The 6,646-nt window shown below is 36.8% G+C and overlaps 1 long non-coding RNA gene across 1 annotated transcript; it reads right to left on the bottom strand.

Annotated features, from left to right (window-relative positions):
* Positions 1-2,639: 2,639 nt before the first annotated feature.
* Positions 2,640-4,051, bottom strand: LOC134262437 (uncharacterized). Its single transcript, XR_009991010.1, has 3 exons — positions 3,978-4,051; positions 3,261-3,518; positions 2,640-3,113 (listed from the first exon to the last, which is right to left on the bottom strand). It is a non-coding gene; the product is annotated as an uncharacterized LOC134262437 (long non-coding RNA).
* Between the last annotated feature and the right edge of the window lie 2,595 nt (positions 4,052-6,646).

Here is a 6,646-nt window from a genome sequence, read left to right as displayed (position 1 = left end):
TAATGTAGTCGATAAATTTACGGTCGAATGTTGATTGTTTGATATGGTCAATTTTTGGATAAACATTGTGTATGATTGAAATTAATGATTGAAAGTTGTTTAATATATATAGTATTCGATGATTTAACTGTTATCTTGTTTTATATTGTATTGTGTACAGGGAATTGGGAGATGATGAATATTGAAAAGTTTATTACTTATTTACAATGATTTCATGTATCACACGTTAGGTGGCGCTTTTCCAAAAGAGATTTTTTTGTGCTATCCTATCACATGTCACGATTTTTGATCACATGATTGAGTATTGATGTTACCGCCATATTTGACTATCGTTTGCTTTTCCAAAAGCGATTTTTTGTGCTATCCTATCACAATTTTGATCACATGACTGATTATCGATGTTGCCGCGATATTTGACTATCGTTTGGTATTGTGCATAAATACCGACGCTCCCGAGAGCTCGACATTATTTTGTTCGTAGCTGTTAGCAGTTTACAACATGGCAAACCGATTCTTCCATGAAGATCTTTACCTTATACCCGGCATCGCGATCGAATTCCACATTACTGTGAGGAGACTGGACAATGGACGGCAGCTGATGCGCATCAACATGGCTCGGATTCAGGTCAATAATCACCGGAGCAGAAGCACTGTGTGTTACTGACACCGGATATTGCTACCATCGAGGCGAGAGGTTCTCCACATTTAATCAGGACAGAGGTTGATATTTATTTTATTTGTCAAAGAATTCGTCCTCATAAGTGTTCTACATGTATTTCTGACATAAAGAGGATGCTACACTTTTAGATTGTATTCGTTCCGCAGCGTTTGGCAACGTCATTTTATTCAAACTTCAAAACATGCCACCTGGTACCGGAGGAAATTCTACCTGAGAGAGTTTGAAGGCTGCTTTATTAATTGTTTCAAACAATTTAGTAATGTTTACACACGCATGTCCTTTTAATCTATATTTCTGAACTTCTTATATCAAAGTAAATGATACAAACTGTTTATTTACATCAAAACAAAGCAAATATTATTTTTCAGAGTGTACGGCTTATTGTAAATTGTTTCTACAACTGTGTACGGCAAATTGAAATATCACTGTACGGCATTTTGAGGTTTTAAACAATCTGAAGCAACTGTTTTTTCATTTTACTATTTGCATTTGTTAACGTTTGTACGAGAATAAAGACATTTTTGAATATATATATCACCCTAAAGTAATAAGGGCCTGTGAAACCTCGCCAGACGAAGTACAAGTATTCTAAAGCTCATTTAGACAATATGTATTAAAAATTTTGTGAAAATTTTAGTACATGTATGATGTTTCAGTACTCAGTTTGGACTTTCACTCCACAGGCAAAAGAAAATACACTTTAGAATTTGAACACATCTCTAACATTTATGGCACATGGTATAATAGATATAGTCTCTTCATTTCAGATTTCATTTGTATCCGGTATCTAACCAAGTCAGTGTTACGTTGGATAAAAGTAAATTCTGCAAAGCCGAGATGAAAGGACCAGGATCAACAAAAATTTTAGCAGTAACACTTTCATTTGTGGAGTGCGTGTGGGACATCCTTCTCAGGGAAATACAAACAGAAGGAACATACTAACTATATAGGCATTAACGAAAGGACCCTGAGATATATAAATTTGTTCTGGCGCTGCTCTTTCAAAGCTCACCAGACGTTGTACCCTCTTAGGGACATACGCAACGTACCTTACCTACTGATAATTTTGAACGATATTTAATTTAAAAAAGATGAATTTTATTTATAATTCAAGGGCCGGCGCGCCGGGCGTGCGCCCACTCCCCCCCCCCCCCACTTCACCCCCGTTTGATATTTTTGTATGTAAAACTTATAAGTTTATTACCCTAAAATCAAGTAATAACTTCTCTTATTTGTAAGAACTTGTCAGCCCCAGACCCCCCATTAATAACCTTGCCTTAGACCCACTGGGGGCTTCAGTACAGTCACCAGAACCATGCTTTATAATGCATTGGCGTCGGCAGCAAATTGAAAGGGAGGGCTAAGTGTAAGAGGAATTTTTAGACGTACCAAAAAAAAAAACATCAACAAAAAAAGGAAATAATATTGTCCATTGTCAAAACACGAAAATCCTATTTCGAAAGGAGGAGGTGTTAGGTTCGAACTTCTTCAGTACATTTTTTTAAACGCTACCACTTTTCTCATTTTTTTTTCTACACTGCAACGTGTCTCAGGAGTTGGGGGTGGGGAGGGGGGGGCTAACCTACGCCGCGATGTACATTGTCTATACTAAGTCTTCTGCCCTCCTCCCCCCGTTACTGAAGTGCCATCCGAAGTTAGTAGATAAAAATTCAGCATGCCCTATGAAGGGGCTGGAAAAGATATCCATTGATAAAGTTTCTTGTATAATTCATAGAAAATCACACAAAAATTATTTAACATATATTCTAGATGTTTTGTTTATCCAGACTTGTTAACTAGAAGAAATGTACAACAACATCAACATATACAGACAATAATACTAACATTAAAATGTAAAATTTTCAGGCGCAGATCCAAGATTTTTTTTCCGAAAGGGGGGGGGGGGGGGTCACCAAAGTCAACAGTAAAAAAAAAATATACCCAAACTTTCTGTGAGAGAGGTTTGTTTGGGGGATGGGTGGGTTGTTGTTGACCTTGTAAAGCTTTCTACCAAGAACTTTTCATACCAACTGTTTTCATATACATGTACACATTTAAAAACTGCAAATATTCCGGGGCCCCCTGACCCCCACCCCCTCTAGATCCACGCATGAATGTCTATTTTGCAAGGATGTGTGAACCTTTCTTTTTATAATTGAATTTTATTTTTTTTTCACATTATACAGAAATAAAATATTTTGCAAATGTATATTCTATAGTTATTTTTTCGTTTTATTAGTGAATTTCAAAGAAACGCTGAAATTGTCCAATTTTAATCTGTCTATGTGCCGGTATTTTGCTTTGAACACATTTATGATTCTGTCGTACTGGCGCAACTCCGTAACCTTAGGCTGCTGCGTCTAGGGCAATAATGTAAATTTTCTCCTTGCTGCATGTTCTTTTCGTCATTTCTTTGGAATCAAATACGTGGTCCCTATATATTAAATAAAAAAAAAACAATATGATAGAATGTGCTTCTCTGGAAATATTTTTCAAATACTCTCGAAGATCACAGTAAAGAGTTGTATATATTGAGTGAAAGAAATCTTTTTTTTTGGGGGGGGGGGGGGTTAAGACTTACCAAGGAATGATTTCACTCAAAAAAATAGGGAAGGCATAAAAGTATATATATTTTCCCCTTATCATAGTTTATATTATTGTAATAAAATTCTTTACAGCTTGCTCCTGGCAGATGTCTAGTAAAATACGAAAATTGAGGGTGTGTAACACATTTTTTTCCGATTATTTCTTGTGTATTATGAATTAACATTTGGGTGACGATATCTTCAAAGGAGAACGCTGTTTCTTTGCAATATAAGCAGGCAAACAGCCGTAATATCTGAAATAAAATGGGGAAAAAAATCTTTGAAAAACGATTTACAAGTTAAAGAAATAATCAAAATGCCGTACACTTTGAAATAAGCAATCTAGCAATATGCCGTACTGTTATACTCAATTAGCCGTACAGTGCCCAAAAAAGGTTTTGTTTAGTTTTATCATTAAAAACACTTTTTCGTGACACGAATTATACAGAATATTAAGGACATTAAAATTCTAAACAATTACTGATTTTAAGATTTTTCATTTAAGCGTGAAAATATATCTAAGAAGCACCTCAAACTCTCTCAGGTAGAATTTCCTCCGGTACCAGGTGGCATGTTTTGAAGTTTGAATAAGATGACGTTGCAAAACGCTGCGGAACGAATACAATCTAAAAGTGTAGCATCCTCTTTATGTCAGAAATACATGTAGAACACTTATGAGGACGAATTCTTTGACAAATTAAATAAATACCAACCTCTGTCCTGATTAAATGTGGAGAACCTCTCGCCTCGATGGTAGCAATATCCGGTGTCGGTAACACACAGTGAGAAGAAGTCACCCCTACCGCAGACCGCGCAGTTCGTCGCCACCACCACCACTCAGACCTGCTGCTCCAGCACCACCACAGAGCCAGGCGAGGAACCAGGGGCGGATTCCTCCCTGGGGGGTTGCGGTCCCCACAAAGCGGATCCTCTGCACCCTCTGCTTGACAGACGACGAACAAAATAATTTCGTTTGTTCACGCTGTCTACAGCGACCGGCATGTCTCCTGTGCGCTGCCCGGCTCATTGACCGGAATCAGCCTTGCCCCCTTTGCCGCAACAACGAGATTGTTATTCAACCCGTGGGCAGAAGACCGGACTTTGGGGGGGACGAGAGTTCCGATTCGGATTCCGACCGAGATTTTGGAGCGACGGCCCAGGAGCTGTTGAGCCACTAGGGGAACCTACTTGGAGCCACTTGATAACAAAACCATGAAAAAACCAAAAAAATTTCAAAAACAAAAATAACCAAAAAAAAAAAACGGCCGTTTTTACGGCCACCCAACTGTTTAGAAAAGATGCCTACTTATACAGAGGTAAATAAGAAACGTTTTATGTGTCTTAAAAAAAAGATCATGGGTTTTTTTTAAAATACAGTCAAAGAAACGATTGTATCTTAGAAAAAAAGATGATCTTTTTATACAGTCAAAAATGAAACATTGTGTGTGTGTCTTAGAAAAAAGAATACCTTCTTATACAGTCGATAAAAAGAAAAGAGTACCCTTCTTATACAGTGGGTAAACAAGAAACATTGTGTGTGTCTCAAGTTAACACCAGGTCACTTTTTATTAGAACTTAGAATTTTTTTTTAAATTTTTCAAACTTATAATTTTTTTTAAAAAATAACTTTAAATTTTTTAACTTTTAATAATAATAATAAATAGGAAAAAGAGAGTCCCTTTTTAAATAAATTCACATAAAACACATGGACACATTTTTAAAATTTTTTTTTTTTTTCATCAAAACAACAATAACACATACATATATACACTTAATGTGAATGAAGAATGTACACCTGTTTGTCATAAGTGTGTACAAATTGTTCTATATAATGTCTATAATGAATTTAGTTTCCTCTGGTTAGTCCACATCCTATTCGATAAGGAAAAGCATAAGTCTGGTAAGGTAAACTTTCCCCAATTTCTTGTAAATAAGTTTGAAACAATTGCTCTCTATTTTGTGGGGTATCCCGATAAGTGGAAATTCTTTTAGGTCGGTGACTTGCTTTTCCATAATCCCATTGAGCTAGTAAACAAATGACCACAGGTGATTGTGAGGGAAGCACCTTAATAGTACCTGGAATTCCTCTATCTTCTTCTACAGCTAAATTTCTAGACCCTAGAAGTCAGCGAGTCGCATAGAGATTCGCTTGTGGGAATTCCTCTGCAATGCTTTGACTCAATCCATGAGCTTTTACAGTTAAACAATTACATTGATGAACAATGGCTTCTACCTCACAGTGAAGTAAATCACCTTGTATCTCCTGGAGACTCATGATGTAAAATGAATCTATATTTTAAAAGACTATTGTTTTTATATAACAAGAGGCCCACGGGCCTTATAGGTCACCTGAGTATTGTGTAACAACTTTCAAACAATTAAATTTGGTTCGTGTTTAAACCGGAGGCCATGAAATTCACAATTTACAATTTTGAAAGAGGCACCATTGCTTATCATAATTATTAACTTTCAGGCTATGTACCCCCCCCCCTTTTTGATCCTGGGGGCATTAAAAACCACTTTGCTAGATGCACCTTTCTTCATCATAAATATATATATACTTGGATCATTGGCTTAAAACCCAGAAGCAAAGAAAAATATTTACAAAGAATAAATGTATTTTTACTATATAATCAATACACCCCCGACTTAATACCAGAACCCCTGACCCTGGGGCCATAAAATTCACAATTTTGGAAGAGGCGCTCTTGCTCATCATAATTATGTGCTTAGTAAGTTAATCTAATACCCAGGAGCAGAGAAGAAGATTCTCAAAAAAATAATGCATTTTCACTATATTATCTATAAAGCCCCGCCCTAACACCAGAACCCCTGACCCTGGGGCCATAAAATTCACAATTTTGGAAGAGGCACTCTTGCTCATCATAAATATGTGCTTATTTAGTGTATTTAATACCCAGGAGCAGAGAAGAAGGTTCTCAAAGAAATAATGCATTTTCACTATATAATCTATAGAGCCCCGCTCTAACACCAGAACCCCTGACCCTGGGGCCATAAAATTCACAATTTTGGAAGAGGCACTCTTGCTCCACAACTATGTGCTTAGTTAGTTTATCTAATACCCAGGAGCAGAGAAGAGGATTTTCAAAGCAATAATGCATTTTCACTATATAATCTATAGAGCCCCGCCCTAACACCAGACCCCTGACCCTGGGGCCATAAAATTCACAATTTTGGAAGAGGCACTCTTGCTCATCATAACTCTGTGCTTATTAAGTGTATTTAATACCCAGGAGTAGAGAAGAAGATTTTCAAAGAAATAATGCATTTTCACTATATAATCTATAGAGCCCCGCCCTAACACCAGAACCCCTGACCCTGGGGCCATAAAATTCACAAATCTGGAAGAAGCACTCTTGCT

Source organism: Saccostrea cucullata, unplaced genomic scaffold, assembly GCF_032062105.1.
Source record: "Saccostrea cucullata isolate Sc308-1 unplaced genomic scaffold, CSIRO_AGI_Scuc_v1 ctg789, whole genome shotgun sequence".
NCBI classification, from domain to species: domain Eukaryota; kingdom Metazoa; phylum Mollusca; class Bivalvia; order Ostreida; family Ostreidae; genus Saccostrea; species Saccostrea cuccullata.
The sequence above is the reverse complement of the archived record's forward strand: the minus strand, read 5'-3'. Positions and strand labels throughout refer to the sequence as shown.